Below are 19,371 nucleotides of genomic sequence, written 5' to 3'. Positions count from 1 at the left end.
ACTCACTGTGAACTGACTGATGTGTCTCCTCTTGGTCACTGATGGTCCCATAAGCACATGGTGACTGCCCCCATCTCTGTACCAGAGCTTCCTTGTGGGAATCCTGGAGGTATGCAGGGCACATGCAGGGTGAGTCCCAAGGGACTGAGATGCTGGGGAGCATGGTGAGGTCAGCCTGCTGTGGTGCTGCACAAGACCCAGCTCCTGAGAGCTGGAAGGCAGCAGACCCTTGGTGTCTGGCCTCAGCTTCACTGTCAGAATAGAGTCAGTGCCTTGACCTGTCTGGCACCACCACCAGGCTTCGAGTATGCTGATCAAAATGCAGTCATCCTAGAAGGAAAGAAGAAGTTCTCTGGAAACAGTTCTACAGGATATATTTGCCTTCAATAAAATATACTGCAAACATTTGGTTTGATACAGTGATTATAATTGTTGTCTGGGCTAATGCTGTTTCTCTCAGCAATCTTTTCTCTTTTCTGCTCTGAATATCTGGACCCCAATCATTACCAGTGTCTCCTTCCCATTATAACTGAACCTCATTTCAGCAACGTGACAAACAACAGCAACCTCAGAGATGCCAGTTTTACCATGACTAAACCCTCACCCACACTTTTAAATTGGGACAGCTGAGAAAGAGCTTTTATGTAAGATGAAGCAGAGCATTAGAGCCATCCCTCCCCTTCAGGTGTTGTTTTTTTTTTTTCCTATTTCTTTCTCTTTGCCTCAAGATGTTGCAATTTTAGCTTGTATTTGCTTTTTTTCCAGCTCATGACTCTACTTCTGACTGGAAGGCAGAGCCTCCGAGCAGGGCTCTGCTGATGTCTGTAACATTAGTGCAAGGCTGTCAGGGAGCAGACGGCACGTGATCAGGAGAGGCTAAACTGGGACGCTGTGATTCAGATAACTGGCTTCCCTATTTCTGGCTCTGCTTTGAGGTTCAGGTTCTGGCACTCCTTATCTTGGAGGTGGGGGTGCAGTACCAGCATGGCCCACCACAGCCAGCAGCCAGTGCCCTGGACTGCACAGGAGAAGCACAGGCATGAAGCAGAGCATTGGCTATGAAAGAAGAACCAGCAAGGGGACTGGGCTAGAAACACTCCAAGGAGCACTAGTCCTATTGCAGAAGCTGAAGTATTTCCTGCTTCTCCAGCAAAAGGAGTTGCTTGCCCTGCATGAGGGAGCTGCTCTGCGCTGTCTGGCTCCTCTCCCACTACTTCTGCTTTTGCAGTGTTTCTCAGCAACTCTCCCAACACACCATCATCCCTAGCTCTTCCTCCCATAATTCAGTCAAGTGATTGTGACAGATGGAAGGTGGAGGGACACTCCCAGGGATTTTGTCCAGCAACCATTGAACTAATACAGAACTGTACAACTTTAGCAAAGTTTTAATTTGCCCCTGGAAATTGCAGGTTATTTTTTATTGGAAAAGAGTTTTAATTGAAAATTCAAGGCTATGTCTCCTGTTGGGTTACTACTTATGATAAGCGTAAGCACTTAAAGGGAATTTTACTTTTAAATTATGGGGCAGTGTCATAGAAAAGAGGCATAATTCCAATGCCCTGTCCACAGGCATCTGAGAGCGATGCTCTTCCTACACAATCTGCCAGAGGTCAGAGTCTAAAGTACATAAATCTACAAGAGGCAGAAAGCAGAAATGAAACTCAGAAATTTTGCTCACCAATCTGCATTGCACAAACTGCTCTGGAAAAAGGTCGCTCTACACAAAACATCTATTTAAGTACCATCTGCTATTGCAAATATTACCAGGACACCTATTTAAGGCTGTTCTGACATTGCAGAAATTATGGCTGATGACAAAATGGAGTGGGATTAAAGCCACTCTCCTTTGGTGTTCAGTAACTGGCCCTGGAAGAAGCAGATGCTGCTCCAATCCCAGAGGTACTTTGTAACAGCATTAATAGGGCAACAAACAGTGACAGTCCTGTGCCACAATGCTGGCTACAGGCAGTGTTTCCCTGCCCCAGCCAGTGAGCCCGTGGCACAAGCAGACCATCAGGGCACCAATCTGCCTGAACTGCACTCCCTCTTTGTTTCAAACCCTTAGCTTAAAGCCCTTCATGAAAGACCTCCACAGCCTTGTCCCTCCTTCTAGTCCCCTCTTGCTGCTGACCTCTGCCTGCACCTAGCACAGGGTTAGTTTCTTTTTTTCCTCATCTTTATTTCACAATGTCTGTATTTTCTTTCCTGTAAATCTCTTGCTGTCTGTGTCCTGACAGAGGTGTCTTCCCCACAGCCTCTCTCCCCTTTTCCTACATTTCCTCCCCAAATTTCTGTGCCACCAGGGAAATGGCACTTCCTGAATATGGGCTGCTTTGTTCCCTCCCCATCAGGTCCGCCCAGCTTCTGCTGTGTCTTCCCTTTTATTCTCCCCGTGACCTCCTGCACAGAAGTCCAGTTCCACTACTGCCTCCCTGTATCCACATTTGCCTCAGGGAAACTTCCTGCTGCCTGGAGGCAGCATTAGACTCAAGAGAACTCAAATGAAGTGGAGATTTGGGGATTCCTTCTCTATCAGCATATGGAAAGAATCTTCTTAGCTAGAACCATGGACAATTGCCCCAGCAGAAATGGCTTTCTTTCCCGACTCTCTCTCTCTCTCCCACCCTCTCCAGCTGTGTTCTTTGACCCTGATTTCTCATATTCTTCACCACCATCCTGCCACCCTCTATCCATTCCCCACTGACATCCTCTGTGGACTGTGAATGACTTGACAGTGACAGCATCAACTGCACCATCCCTTCTCACTGACAGTCATGCTGTGCCCTGACTGTCCTCTGCACCTGCCCAGCAGCACCGTACACACACGTTTACATCCTGCTGTTGCTCTTTAACTCAGACCAGCCATCCACCATGGTGGCAGGATACTGCCAAGAAACGGAGGGGAGAAGCTTATCCTCAATCCCCACCTGTTCTTCCTTTTGCCAAGTTTTTCTTTCCTTTTCCCCCACTGTCCCTCCCTCCATCATAGATTTTGTGTCTTAATGTGCCCTGCTTTGGCTTTTCAGTTCGCCCTGAGAGGTAGTTAGCTCAGTTTTCTTCTTGATCCAAAGTGATTTTAATTTCTCAGGAATTTTTGTCACTTTTTCAGAAACCTTTTCTGCTCTCTCCATCTCGTGCTTTTCGGTCTGCCCCTGCCTCTCAAAGGACTCCTCCCATTTTTTCCCCCTCCCTCTTGCATCTTATGCTCAAAGGCATATTAGATTAGAGGAACTGGGGAAGCTTCTGCCTTTTAAGTTCCAACAATGCTCTGGTCTTGGCAGATTTCAGTGATGTTGTAACAGATGAATCTATTGCCTGGGAAACTGAAGCACCCCACCTGTGTCCTGCCCTGCCCTCAGCAATGACACACACTTGGACTCGGCTGGGTTTGATGAAATTATTCTTCCAATGTGTCTCTCTGGGCTTATTATTTATCCTGTGTAAGATTCACTCTTACCTTTTTATTTCTGACACTGACCACATCTCTCCTGCTATGCCATCTCCCTTACCCCCACAACAGCAGATCATTTCAGTTCATTTCTTAGCAAAAATTATGTGTCTTCATAAGTCTGTATCATTGTGCTTCTCTTTCCAGTCAAAAGAAAAAAAAGGTGACATGAAATCGAATTACTTTGAGTGTTTTCCTCTGCATATTTGTAATCTCATCTGGAAGAGCACTTAGAAAAAGTTAAGAGGATCTTGCTATGACTAATACAATGCTGTCATGCAATTAGCACCATACTTATTTAACAATCTAGTCTTAGGAAAAAGCTTTCCATATAAAAAAAATTATCAAACCCCCATAACACTAGCCATCCTGACATCACGATATAGCAATGCATCTTTTCTCTTCGGTCCCTTGGTGCTATATAACCTCAGCTATATGCAGCACATCTGCTTATGTGAGCCCTTTTCTTCAGAAATAATGGTTTACCACACCATTCATGAACAACAGCCCAGCCCAGGAGCTATTCTCCAGCAATATTTGGTGTTGGAAGTTTCAGAGGAATGTCTAAGCTTCACTTGTATGATATAAGGCAAATTTTTTCCTGCCTCACAATGAGGTTATATGCTTCGGGAGAAAGCTCACCTCTTGTGTAGTGTTACAGTCCCTGGCATAAGTACAGGTACAAATCTCATTGTTACCAGTACATGGACTTTATGTTTTCGGTTTGACTGTTGAAAAAAGCCCAACCCGAGCAAAAGCTTTCCTTTGTCCCTGTGGTTTCTGGTGCTGTCTGTCTTTCATCTCACTCCTTTTCCCCATACAGAGTGAGCTGGGGGCGATTTGGGTGTGCTCTGCTGTGCCTGCAGCATGGAGAAACCATTATAATTTTTCATCTTTCACTGGTGGGGTGGTGAGGAGCCAGCTGAAGTTGTATCAGGAATCAAAGCACTTTTATATGCCATGAATCTGAAGGAGAAACACATGCTGCAGCAAGTACAGGGTCTAAAATAATAGACACTAGGGGGAAATAAAAATCATGTCGGTGGATTGTTAAGCCCACACAGCCAAATCCTGAGAGGTCTTTAGTCCTCACAAACAACTCCTGTTCACTTCAAGAGGACTTCAGGTGCTCATAAGCCCTCGGGATCTGTACGCAGGTCTTTTACTTAACGAAAAGGTCTTCACTGACTGGGTGGAGGGTGAAAAGGTTTTGAGCACAATGAAATGCTTTTCCTGAATTTGTGGAGCAGGCAGCATAGGTTGGGGATTGTAACAGCGGTACCTGTTCCCCTGGAAATGGTGGACATGACTCCTGGTTTTGGGAATACAGTACTGCTTCTCCACTTGCTATGGAGGAACAGTGTGTAAAATGGGGAACAAAAAGAGCTGCTGTCAGAAGGGCTGGTAGGAAGCAGACACCAGCCTGGCTCTCTGGAGGGAGGAAAATCTCTTAATTCATATGGCTTTGTGCTCCTGACTCTTCAACATGTTATAAAAATCGAAACTTAGATTAAAACAAAGACACTTATTTGTTTCCACGTGGTGTGGAGGGGATCCCATATGACTCTTCCCAGGGATGCAAAGTGATTGCATATAAAACAGCATTTCAGTGCTCATGCATCCCACAAAGGGCAAGTCTTTACCACAAGACTGCCTTAATATAATTATTATTATTATTTAAAGACAATGAACAGAAGTGCACTAACTCGGAGTATTATTTTCAGTAGTTCCAGTACTGTCTGCAGCACACCTGCTCTCCATGGTCATTTCAAGACAGCTCCTGCTCTGTTGTTATTGGCTCCATACCAAGAGCCAGCAAAGCAAAAAATTTTTCACTTAAGCCCAAACTTACTGTTCTCCTGTCAGCTTCCCCATAATGTATTACTTCACCATGTCCTTTGACTTCTTGCAGTTCTTTGTAGAGAAACATTATTAATTGTGAAACACAGTTTAACTCTGGGGGTTCAAAACAGTTTCATGTGTTTATTCAAAACATTAATTTTTTTTCTTTCTTTTTTAATTTCCAGGCAGAAAAGATGTAGAAGGATTAAACAAAGCATCACTCCTTCCAAGAGCTCCAAACCCCAGCATGGTTGGAAGGTGCTGATGAGAGGGAAGAGGGCGAGAGGGACAGAGGTGGGTGTTTCCCAGTCAGAGCCCAGGAGCCAGAGCTGTGCCTCTTAGCTCAGGTGCAGGAAGGAAAGAGGGACACCTCTACTGCACAAATAGGCTCAGCCTCAGAGCAATAAAAAGGAAAAGATGATGATGCACTAGAAAAAACACAAACCAATCTCTGGTCACCTTATACCTAGGCTCTCAAAGGTATGGGTACAAGGCTGCAGCCCCTCAAGAAGCTCTCACCATGCAGGATGAACAGTGTGTTCTGAGGTCCCACTGAGAGAGCCATGAACCAGCCATGGTGTGCAGCTTCAGGCAGCCCTGGCAGTTCACCCTTTAGAGTGTGGCAAACCTGTCACCTGGGGTTCAGTGCACAGTCTTTGCCTTCCGGCTTCAGAGGGTTGTGAGCAGGAGACCCACAACCAAGACTGTAATTCATTAACCTTGAATTTATACCATGCAGTTAGGCTGTAAATGTCATCAGCATTTTCTGTGCTGGCCTAGGGTGCTGGAAGCTGAGGGCTGGGGCAGCCAGGCGCTGGGGGAAGGCTGCTGCATCCAAGCTGCCACTTTTTCTTCTCTTAACATCATGGTGATGTATATCATGGTGGATCTCTGAAGATTGTTCTGGGTTTTGAGGGAAGATTTGTTTACATGCTGACTGCACAAAAAGCTACTGTTGCCAACATCATCACTTGCCCTTCCCATGCGGGCTCCTTCATGGGAAGAGCTCAGCTAATACAGTGAATGTCCCAGGTATCCAGGCAAACAGCAGTATCTTTGTTTCTCACTGAGAAATCAGGACACAGAGGGGGTGTTAAAGTGACCTGCCACTTTTCTTATTCACACATTAATTCACGAGGATTTGTCATATGAATAATGACAAATCTTGTCACTGGAGGAAGGTCTTACTTGTCATACCAACATCATTTGCTTCATTTGCGGAAGGACCCAGTTAAGCCACTTTTTCCATCTTTTTTTTCTGCAGCAGAATCGCTTATGTTGTGGAACACACTCACAGTCCATCTGAGAGCAGCTGCTGCAAATCCAACACATGGGTGCTGTTAATCCCACAGGAATTATTTTAGGAAATGAAGGGGGAAGGGAAGTTGCATATAGGTATGGGAATTAAAAAGAAATCTTCATAAAACTTTAGCACACCTCTATTTCTCAGGCATCCGGAGCCCCCAACACCGTAAGCAACCAGTAACTGGAAAGAGATCTATTTAGTAATAATGAGAGATACACTTGGGATCATGCTTTCAAAGGGTTTCTAGTCCTTGCAAACTTAACCGTAGTCCCATAGCTGATGCTCCACAGAAAGCCCCGATAACCCTTTTCAAGTCCAGTCAGCACCTTTCAAGTCAATGACAATGTTGCCACAGTAATAGCTCTAAAAATCTGTGTTGCCTCTTATGTTGCTGAAAGACCATCTATTTCATACCATTCAGGTTCTTTGAACTAACACCACTCCCCAGGCTTTCAGCACCTGACACATCTGCCATCAAGCTTCTTTGTTTCTTCCTTACTGCTTTTCCAAAGTAAAGTCTCCTATACTTCATTTTTTATTGCTTTTAATAGAAAAAAACTTGGTTCCATAATAACTCGATGTCTAACTTTGCAGGAATGTTATACAAACAGCCCTGCTGGGATTGAAGCAGCAAGCATTTGCTGGATATTCATGTTTGTACATCCTCTTACTTTAATTAATTTTCCTCAATGTCATCCGGAAAACACACTTGCATGGAAACTAGCAGGAAAAAGGTCTAGATTTAATATCAAGAAAGGTATAAAACTAGTTGGAAAACAGACAGTGGGTTGCTTTTTTAAAAAAAGTCAACATTTCATTGTCATATTGGGAGGATTAAATAATGTTCCAACAAGGTTTGTCACAAATCTGGCACAGACTAGGCAAAGGCAGTGGCCCAAAGCTATTTTAAAAGCCGAAGCTGGCATTTAACATCATGCATCAGCTAAGAAAACATGAAGACTCATAACACACTCTGATCTAATCATGATACGTTTGACAGCTGGATGCCAGGAAGTTCTTTGCAGGTTACTTAATGGCATGATGGAGTATCAAAGGAGTTGGAGTGGCACCCTGCCCAGGCCTGGCCTGGTGATCTCAGCCTTAAGTTTGTGGAATGAACCAAAGGTTCAATGTTAACTCACAGTGCTGTGCAGGAGGAGGATGTGCTAACCTGTAAGACTGGATGCCTGAAGCAGATCTTGGGTCATTTTCAGCATTTTGGGCATAATGAGAAATGGACTGCTCAGCACTGGACACTCATATAGATGCTACTGTGCCTTGGTGGCTGCTCACCACCTCCCATACTGCCCCAGTAACTGAGCTTCCAGGACACATCACATCTAGTTCTTGGCGGGAGTGGAATAAAAACCAGTTCTGAAATAACTAGTTGTAGCCAGGGACAAGGGGTAGCAGCTCATGAGGCAGTGCATTTTTTTTTATCTGAGAATTGTCTGCTAAATATCCAAATAATTATGAAATCTAATGAAGAAGGGAAACCAATAGTAATTTATCTGAAGCCTTTTGAGTGAACTAATTCTCCTGTCTCTCAAGCATGCAGATTAGCTACTCTTTTAGTACCCAAACTAAGATAAATGATCATCTTGTTCACAAGCCATCTATACTGTTTCCCACAGGAAGACAAGGTTGGAATTCAAATTGATCCTGAAAACCCCCAAGGAATTGTCAGAAATCAAACAGATGTCAGTAAAAAGCACTTAAGAGGGAAATGTCAAAGGCAAAAGTTCCCAGGAAACAAGCCTTATCTGTGGCCCTCATGAAGAGTGACCTGCCAGGCAGCACTGTGCAGAGAGGGACCCACAGCCTTTAGAGATCCAGCAACCATGAGAATTCTTGGTATGGTCTGCCCACAACAAAAGGAAAGGCAAATGTCATCCTGGGACACACCTGCGAGTGTGTTTCATGTAAGACAGGGAAGAAATTATTGTGCTCTAATTGGCACCGGTGCTTTCTCTTCTGTAGTTTGGTGTTCAGTTCTCAGCACCATACATTAAGGAAAATGGAAGTTGGACAAGGGCCAAAGAAGCTCATGTGAAAGCCAAAAAATTTAGAAGATTCAGCCCAAGACAAAAGGCTGATGGACTGGGAATTTTCTGTGTGGAAATGGGAAGATAAGGAAAACTTAACATGTCGCTGTCACGCAGAAACCTGACATCTTTTTATCCACTATAAACTGTTGATGTGAAGTGTGATGTCTTCCAATCTCTGTTTTTGTTTGGTAGGGTTTGGTACAGCAGGACTGCTTTTTCAGTGCAAATTTAGACTACCTTTTAGAGAATTTTCAGACCTTTTATCTGTCCTTAGAGAAACCAGACTTTCCTCAGATCAAAGTCCCTTAAGATTCCGGTTTTGCAGCTGACATTCATCATGACCAACTGCTTTGGAACCTATTCAGTTGTATGGGATATTGTATGGTTTAGTCATGAAATCATGCAATGAAGCTGAGACAAGCTCTGAGACACGATGGATCTTACTGCACAGCACCAATCAGCCTGGAGTAATTTCCAACATGGGCATCTCCAGTGGTGCACCTGCCAGGGGTGGCAGGTAAAACACAGGACATACAGAAGACCTACATGTTCCTGGACCAGCAGTTGGACTAAGGTGGCACTTCCTAAGGAAAAATGGCAACAAGCCTGTGTCCAAGCATCTAAACAGTACCTGCTGTCTAAACAGAGGAATAAGCATTGGAACATTAGTGTGTTTATTAAAGCACATATAGCAGGGGCACCCAGTGCATAGATAAAGAATTACATCATGCTGCAGTGGCACTGCTGTGCAGGAGACAGGGTTTCTGTTCGCCCTGCAACAGAGACTCCCCAGCTGAAGCCTGGGCCATCCTCAAGCACAACTAGTCAAAGGACCGAGAGCAATGCAGTGCCCAGCAGGGCTGACAGCAGGATGCACATGTGAAAACCAAGGAAGGCAGCAAGACAAGGGGAACAACTGGGATAGGGACCCAGCACATTAGTGCAGGCACAAGTCCCTGCAGGCGCTGCCTCCTTGTCCCTTGCTGGAGCTGCTACCACCAAACCCACTGCTTACCCAGGGTGTGGAGCTGGCACAGCCCAACATCCACCCCAGATCCTGTTTCTGGGCCACGCTGACCAACAGTGCAATCATGCACACTTCCTTCCACATTTATGCAGAAAGCATCCACCCCACACGTATTTCCACTGTATTTGAGGCCTTGTGTAATCTTGGCAGAAGTGGATGGATTTTGCCCAGAATACACAATTTAGTGCTAATTATCTCTTCCTGCTGGGCTTTAGAGCACAGAGCTTTCAGTTCAAGAACAACAGCTACAAGAGCTAATGGATTGCTCTGTTACCAGGAAGCAAACCCTTTGCAGAGTGTGGAGGATCCTGCCTTGCTGCAGGTCCCAGGGAAACTCCTCAACAATAGGAGGATGGAATTCATTAACTCTTCAGGGAAGGAGAGAACATCACCAGCATCATAATTGCCTTCCACTGGTGCTGCTGGAGAGAACACCCCAACACAAAAGAGCATCTCACCCCTGCCAGTGCATAGCAAATTATGTTGTAAAAGTAGAAGAGAAAAATTCCCGTGTTGGGTCAGTGAGATGCTGTAGAAGAGAAAAGGATGGAAAAACGGTGGCTGAGATTCATTCCCTTCAATGTCACATATAGTACAAGTCCATATTTTCTGGTCTCAATAGTGTGAGTGTATAGGACATGGATTAAACTGTTGCTTTCCAAACCCCACTTCTCACTTGCACTTATCTCACATCTAGGATGGCCTGTGGGCCTCTCTGCTAGGGCTCCACTGACAAACCACTTTTCTTTTGGTGATATGCCCTGAGACAAGGAAGAGACTTGCCTCACTGTGCTGGCAATTCAGCCCCAGGTAATGAATTAACAGCATATAGGAGTCAAGCTGGGAGCCAATAATAATTTAATTCTCCTGCACTGGCAGTTACCCATCCAGCAGTAACCATCACTGAGCTGCTCCCTGCACAGCTAATTTCAGAGCTTTACAGACCTACATATGGTGATCATTTGATTCCAACGCTGACATGTAACCTGAAGGAAGGAGAGTCCAAATTACCTCCTAGCATAGCAAGTATTTTGGCTGGTGGCGACCACATCTTAGCTTTCCTTTCATATGCAGTCTTTTTGGTGTGGATACTCACCTTCTCGAATATCCTTACAAGTGTAAGAAATAAAATACTGAAATATAGAGCAGATGCTTCAGTCCCTTGGACTAGATCCATTATTGACACAGGACCAACATTACACTCTTCTCAAAGACACTTTCTCACTTGCTCATATGGTGCACAGATGTAGGTTGCTGGCAGTGGTCTCTAAGGCAACATGGGCAACTTCTAGATTTTCAGCTACCCCTTGTCTCCATTTCTTGTGCAAGATTCTGGACAATTGATTCTCATTTGGGTCTTTGTAGTTATCACACTAAAATATCATCATTGTTGCTGTACTTTGGCTCCCCCTTGAAAACAGGGCAAGGGACACACTGCTGGATGAATGGAACGCCACCACTGGAGGTGAGCAGTGGTGGCATTACCGTAGGCTACCAAGATAATCTGTGACCTTCCTGCCCAACATTCAGAGGTTTTAGTGGCAGTTCTTCCAAAGAGCCTGTTACTACCAGTGAAAAAGGTATTCACAGCTTGGAATCATGACTACCACCACCAAAAAGTAAAAGGCTATAAGGAGTGAGAATATTTCTTCCTGAGTCAGCTGAGGAATCAGCTGTACAAAGCCTGACACCCCTTTGCTGAGGTGGTTGCAAGCATCCACAATCATTTTCAGATGCAGTTTCCTCTCTCTAGAACAAGTTGTCCAGGAGTAGCTCACTGGGAAACACCAGAAGAAAAAAACCCAGAAACACCAGGGAAGATTTTCCTCTGTGAAATGAAGGTAAATAATTCTGCTGCTTTATGACTGGTGGTTTTACTGTGAGGTATTGCACAACAAGCTTAAATAATGGCCAAGTATGACTGCCTCCAGTTTTTATCTGGCTGTAGTATTTCTCCTTAGGTCATTGCATCTCAGAGAAGGTTGTTTATGAAGAACAAAAGCCTTTTTGGTCTGCAGTCTATTTGCACATGAACCTTTCTTGCCTGACTGCAGTAATAAGCAGGTGAAGTACATATTGAAGTAATTCTTCTGAGTGTTTTGTCTCATAACATTTAAAATTCAAGTAGGTTCTTTACTTTTACAAATAAATATTGAGCTAATTGCATTAATAAATAGAAAGAAAAACTACATATTTTGGTGAATAAAAGGCAGAACATATTCTTCCTACCCTGCATGTGGACAGCCTCAGTTGCCAGCATGAGCTGGAGGACAACCAGGGGCAAGGACCATGGAGTTAATCAAAGTAACTGGATACCCTGTCCCCAAGTGCCCAGGAGCTCCAGCCTGGGCATGCAGAGGCCCATGACTCCCATCTCTCTGCCTGCTTGGTCTGCCCCTTCTTCCACATTTTTAGCAGGGTTTGCCATGCTCCTTTCTATCCAGGTGGTCTCTACCTTAGTACCATCCAAAGAGACAGGAGAGACTTGACCTATACAAACTTGCTGCCCACCTACTCCAGTGGAAAAAGGAGCCATGACAACCCCACCTTTGAAAAAAAAGCATCAATTTGCCTCTTTTCACATTATACCAAAGATGCTCCACCAACACATTCACGACCCATCTTCTCAAAGGGCAAGATGCTTGTCTTCTCTCCTTTTTAAAGAAAAAAAAAAAAATTGAAAAAACCATCTGAGACCTGAGTCTCCACATGGAAAACAGAGCTTTTGCAAAAACTGATAAGGAGCTTGAAGGAGATCTTGCTGGGGGACAGTCAAGCAGGGCTGTCAGACTTTAAACATTGATCAGGCCCAGAGACATTCATCCATCTGCTTTTGTGCCATGTCCTCAAGCCCAGTGCCCTGGGGCTGCTGTAGCCATGGGAGAGCTGCATCATGCACATGGGATTTCATGTGTTGCAGTAAAAGTGCAGGAAAGACGCAGCCTGTGGATTCAGGGGAGACTTGGGATTTGAGCAGTAAGTACAGGACAGCCTATATTGCATAGGGCATCTGGCAACTGAGCACCAGGTGACCTCCATACCACAGGCAATACTCCAACCCCATACACACAGGAACAGCTTCACTCTCCTAGAGCTCCTACGCTTCACTACCTAGGTATTACTGAAATTAGATGCCACAGCATGCCTGTGGATAATGACTTAGAGTTATCTTTCTTCTAAAGATACAGAAACTGGAGAAAAGACAAGTTCTTTTTCCTGCTGTAGAGATGGCCCAATTATTACCATCCCTGAAAGTGATATTTGTGATCCGGGACTTTTGCCTTCCACTCCGTGTATTCCTGCACAGGGGTAGGATGCAGGCACCTGGCTTGCCCCCTCAGCAGCTCTGCCACCTGGCTTTGACAGAAACAGACAATATAAGGCAGCAAGACCCACTTAGATGATCACAAAAATTGTTGTGTTGGGGTTTTTTTCCAGTAGGGCAGCACACTGGTCACCTGGGGCACAGGGAATGAGGTTGATCTTTGGGAATTTTTTAGAAGCTTTGTTGACCATCTGCTGGATAGCTATAAAACACTTGTGTGGGGTCAGGTCTGAAAACACTGCAAGGCCATACTCTTGGCTGGAGAGATTTCACATGGAGAAAGCCAGCGAGGTAATGGACATGGATGCATTTTTTTTTTGTTGTTGCCATGGTTGACAGAAACAGTTTATATATTTGCTGACTTGATGTAGATAGCAAAAGCTAGACCTAATGTAAGTGCCTTGGCAGATACCCAGAGGTCCGTGCTGCCCAGATGATCGGGGCCACCTCGGTGCCAGTGGGTCATCACATCTTTCCTGCCCACAGTTACAAGGTGAGAGACTAGTTTCTGAGAGATCTCAAAATCTCCTAATGAGCCTGACCTGCTGGCTGTGCCCCGAGGCCATCTTATGTGTAGTAATGATTTCTGCTGCTTGTGAAGCACAGGCATAGCCGGTGTATTCCTCTAAAGCTTGGGTGGAGGAGGTACCTGCTCCTTATGCAGCAGCTTGTAGTGAGAGCACTCACCAAGGACTGGTGCTTGTCATGTGGCTGAACGTGCATGGACCTGTCCTTGGGATACGCCAATAAGCACAGGGGCATCTTCTCTGCCAAGGGACTGCTCTTGCCATGGGATCAGAGACAGGACCCCTCTGATGCATGTACTTGATTGTATGATTCTTGCCTCCTTTCTCCACCTTGTCCTCTCACTCAGGTCCTGAAATATTGTCTAAAAAGGAAAACATCCTCAATAAAAGGAAAAGGAGCACCCCAGTGATGCTCTGAAATAGTCTGTGACTTCTGGGTTACAGTGATCAGTCACTGAGGTGATAATGGATGGATTAAGTAGGATGTTGTGTTCCTTCTCCTGACACAAATAGTTTTACCTCTTGGGCATGGGCAGCGAGCCCTGTCCAGTCAGGTCCAGAAAAATACAGATTCTCTGGGAGAAATCCATGTTTTGGAGCGTGCATGGACAGAAGAACCCAAGTGCATCCCTGAGCCAAGGCAACGCCAGCTGATTTGCATCTCATTTTGGTGCACTCAGTTTTCCCTTTGCACTATGTAGCTTCCCAGCAGAGATCCCTGGACTTTATTCCAGGGTCAGCCCTCCAGTCCTTTGCTATGTCTAGCCTGCAGTCTTAGCATGATGACATCCTGTTGCCAGTGCCTCATTTATAAGCAAGGGAAAACCCAACTCATTCAGATTTCAAATCGGCAAAATGACTAATAGAGTTAATTGTGTCCTCTGCTCTTGTAACAGCCTGAAAGTGAAAAAGAGAGGTTGATGCAATAGGGCAAAGGACATTTTCTAGCTCTGACAATAACTCAGCAGCCCAGATCAAAGCAGCCCTGTGACTTTGCAGAGAATGTGCCACACTGCCAGCAGCCCACTCTTGCTGGGGTCTTGGTTAACTTTGTAATTTATTTCAGTTTTTGGCCTTCAGTACAATCTTAAGCAACATTGGTTTTGGCTTCACTTCGGTACCTACAAGAACATACAGAAACCCTGTGATGGGTAAAGCAAACCCAGAAGAGTAGAATACCTGTAATCCAAACTCTACTTCGTATTTTTATCAAAAGCAGCAGAATGCAAAGCACAGACATAGGAGTGGGAGAGTGGGGAAGCACTGTTTTAAGTCAACCAGCACAGGAAGGAGGGTTCTTAGCTCAAAACAAAAACGATCTGCTTGCATCACAAAATAAATGAAGTTTTTAGCAATAGCTGGAAGTCTATGCAGTCACATATATAACAAGCAACCAAGAAGTTTGTTTACATGACACTGCTCACTTACATGGCACTTTGGAGTAACAAGTGTCAGTGCAGTACTAAGAGCAGAACAAACCCAGTAGTTTGGGTTCAACTGTGAGCTGTTACTGCTACTGACTGCAGTGAGGGGATCCTTCCTAAAATGTTTCCCAACACTGATACTGGAACGTGCCTGGGGCAAATAAACTGTACAAGTTGTTGCTTTTTGGCAAGCCAGCTTTAAATTAAAGGGGAGAACATTTCAGAACACGTTCAGTGCCTGCTTTGCATAAGTCTAAAAGGAAAAAATCCACATCCCAACATTCCTTTCTCTTGCTCTGGCAAAAAATTTGGTGTTACTCGGTGAACTGATTCAGCTGAAAAATAACTCAGGAAAAATGGCTGGTTACTTGTTACTTGTTAAGGATCAGACCTGATGGGGCTGTACCGGCCTGGGAAAGGGCAGAGGATGAGAGTGGGATGGATTCTCCCTTCCAGCAGCAGCAACACTTGCTAATACTGACTGCAATGGTTGCTGAATTGCAGGTTCAGAGTTTTGAAATACAGTTCTCAGGGGGTTAAACATCTGCTTCTGGCATTCCCAGAAGTGCACCACCATCAGTGTGCTGAGTAATCCATTAGAGCCCACAGACCATCTCTTCTTTCACCTGTATCACTTGGGGAGTACGGTGAAACAGGCTTAAACCCACTTAAACCATTTGGACTGAGATACACACTGGTGTGGGAATAACAGGATAATCCATGATTACATCCACGTTACAGCACTCATGAGGAACGTACAAAACTTGCACTCAGTTTTTCCATTGAAACGAGGAGGTTTCAAGGCAACATGCTCCATTCTGGCTCTCCTGGAAGACAAAGACTCTATTGTTGGGCTAGTTCTACTTTGCATGACAGAATTTCGTATTTGTTTGGTTGGAGAGTGAACAAATAAACATGGTTCTTAGTCTGTGATGGAGATGAGGGTGTGAGTCCTGTTGGCAGTGTCCCATATGGATAACGTCCAGACACTGTACTTGTACCATAATTCAAGTCTCCTACTTAAAGGCAGTGCAATAGTAAATTACTAATTAGACATTCATACTTGCTCTTTCACGCTTTGGTTTTTTTCTTTTATCTTTTGTCCTCTCAAATAACAGCATTAACAAGAGGGCAACTGAACTAATGGAAGCCATTATCACCTTCCCTACCTCTCTTGGCTGGACAAGCAGTAGCACATGCTGGGGTTCTGGTCATGAAATATTTGCAATTCTTTGTATTAGATTCTCCAGCTATTTTTGATTAGTTTTAGATGCAATGAACGGAACAGATTCCCATTTCACTGAACCAAATGTATTTCCATTATCAGAGAGTAAGCAATGCAGTATTGTCCTTCTTAAATACAGGTGGTGAGGCAACAGTTATAAACTAAATAATAAACTACAGTAAAGCAGGAATTAGGTTTCCATTTTCCTTAACATTAAAAAAAATCAGAATACTTTAATAGCAAAGGAGAAAAAGGTGATCCTACAATGGTTTTATTGACATAAGTAATCATGAGTTGAGCAATTTCTGGAAAAAAGGATGGAACAATTGGCAGTTATAAACATACATGTAATTTACTGCACTGAGGTCTTTTTTCTTCCCCCCTGAGGATTGCAGGAGGACCCTCCACTGGGGAGCCACTGGGACCCAAATAACATGTCCCTGACAGGTGGCCTTCACAAAAACCCCTACAAGGAACAAGATAATGTATTGTGCCAACAGCAGCCATAGAGAAACAGCAAAGCTTTTATTCTTTCCCTTCCGTAAGAGCCATCAGCAGAACCTGAGCTCCTCGCAGACTGACGGCATCCTCAGCACTTACAGCAGTGATCCAGCATCAGCCTGTGCAGGGAGCAACAAGACACAAATATCACTGGTTTCTGGAAACATTTCTGGAAGTAAATTGCTAGTGGCAACTGATCACCTAGCCAAATGTCCCATCGGCCCTTTTTTCAGCATCTGCAAGCCCTGAACAAGACACTTACTGTATACAAAGTCTGAGACTGTTGGTTGAGCTGAAGAACTGCCCTCTGACTGCAGCGTAAGAAGATAAGTTTGTCAAGCAGTGTAGCTGCTAAAGGCTGAGTTTCCCTGTGCTGCTGAAAATCACAGAAATGCTCCATTTGCCATAATCCTTCAGAGCAAGCTGCACGCTAAAGGCATAAGGCTTTCCCATGTTAGAGTCCTCAGTTCTGCTCCCAACTCTGCCTGAATAACCCTGAGCAAGTTATGCTATCATTCAGCATTTACTTCTATCTGTTTTTTGGTTTGGTTTGGTTTACTCTCCTAAGACAGGAAAACTCATAATCAGGTCTGGAAAAGATACAAAAATGGTGATAATACTCATCACAGATGCAAGTGAATTCCTTCTTCCTTGGTTTATAGAGTGCCTTTCACTAAGTTTCAGGACCTTTTAAGAGTACTTGACACAATAGATTGTCTGGGAGACCAGAATGTCAATAAGAAGAAGCCTGATTAAAAAGACAAAAAGAGGATTCTAAAGACAATGTCATCTTTTGGGCACACACGAGTGACTACTCTCAAGAATTTGTAATTTACAGACTGAGGGGTGGCTTTTCTCGGGGCTTGGGTGATGCGGGCCAGCAGGTCTTCCAAAGCATGGCTGCTGACTCCTGCCAGAGGCATTCTTTGGAGCCATCCAGATGGAGGAAAAAAAGCTCACTCGAGGTCAACTGAGTCAGCCTGCCTTGATGGAAGCCCCTGTTACCACTGCAACCACAGCTGAGATCATTTGCCCTGGCTGGGTTGTGACCATGACCACTTCAAACATTGCCTGGCCAGTATAAGCAGCAGCAGCTCATGGAAAAGTGCTGCTGGTAGGACAACCAACTCTGACCCTTGGAAAGGTTAAACCTTCCTCCTCTTCACTCCAACATTTACTGCTCACAAGGACTCATATGGAGTCTGTACAAGCCAAACAGCTGCTCAGCTTCTGGTTTGGAGACCAGTGACAGCATTACACTCAGACAGAAGTAGTTGAGGACTACTGTCCACAGAGATGTTTTTCCATTATTGGATTGCTTTGACTGAGGAGGAGGCAGAATTCCAAACATCCTTTTGTGTACAGAGACATGGTCTTTCAATGCTGTTGGAAGCCCTTGTTATTTTTTGCATGATTTTCCAATTAACTTATTTCTTGAACAATTTGGTTCAAGAGATTCTGGACACTGAAAGAGTAAAATGCTCCCTCTATACCTTTGCCATAGCTTACCTGTCATAAAAAATGTATAAAGTTTCACAGAATTCAAGGGTTCTGGTGATATTCATCATCAGTCACGGCAGAATTTGGCCTAAAGAGAGAGCAGCTGAAGAGTAAGAGATGGAAACAGGACTCAGTCATACTAAGTGCTCTCAGGCTTGTGGCCTTTCTTTGGGCCCACAGTGTGCTAAAAGCGAGCAAGCTTTCCAAATAGAACGGAACAGAAGCTCAGCAGGCATGATACCAAGTTAGTGTAGGCATGTTTCAGAGGTTTTTGTGTTTAATAATTTATCCCCTTAATTCCTGAATTAACATGCAATGCAAGTCTTCTGATTATTACACAAACCCTAGTTTACACAAAGATGAGCAAAACCCAAGGACAGTCCCCAATACAGAAATGTTAAAATCTAAAAGTAGAATCAGAGAACTTGAGACTCACCAGAAAACCAAAAAAAAAGACCAAAACGGCATTCTCAATATCTTTATTCTAAAGATCATTTCCCACTGTCCTCACCATTTTTAAAGATCTTTGGTAGATCTGCTAGTGTAGAGGTAAGGCCTTGGAGAACTTTACCTAGTTGAAGATTAATACTACATGACTTTCACATTTGGCAAGCTACTAGGAAAAGCTCTGCCACAAAAGTGCTCCTGACACCAGTATATTTCATGTTTAATCCAACTATCAGTTTATATTTTAATTATAGTTTTTTTAAAAAAAAACAGATTATTTTTTTGTGAAACAATGAAATATATTCTTTCCCCTAGGGACAACATATATACAATGTGTATGATAGGAATAATACATACATCTGACTGTGTGACAGATTAGTGACCAGGGGTCATGAAAGAGCAACAGAAGTTGTAAATATTTGATCACTTTTAAGAGTTAATTTGATCATCACATCCTTTTGTCATTTTTTTGGTGATAATTAGACTGTGCAAATATCTTTAGAACAACTGTCCAAGAAAAACATGAACAATAAATGACAAAGTACAGACTTGAAAGATACTCTAATACTGAATTTCCACTATGAAATTTAGAGATTATTGTAGTGGCAATTAAAGAAAATATTCTGCAAAGGAAAGAGAAAAAAAAGTACTTTTTTGTTAAGTACCAGAAAGTGAACTGCAAAACACTCAACAAAACCTCTATCCAAGCAGAGAATTGTGCACAGTTATACACTGGTAGTAAATAAACTAA

The sequence above is a fragment of the Neopelma chrysocephalum genome, unplaced genomic scaffold, assembly GCF_003984885.1.
Source record: "Neopelma chrysocephalum unplaced genomic scaffold, ASM398488v2 Primary Assembly neopelma1_72, whole genome shotgun sequence".
In the NCBI taxonomy this organism is placed as follows: Eukaryota; Metazoa; Chordata; class Aves; order Passeriformes; family Pipridae; genus Neopelma; species Neopelma chrysocephalum.
This window is presented reverse-complemented; position numbering follows the sequence as displayed.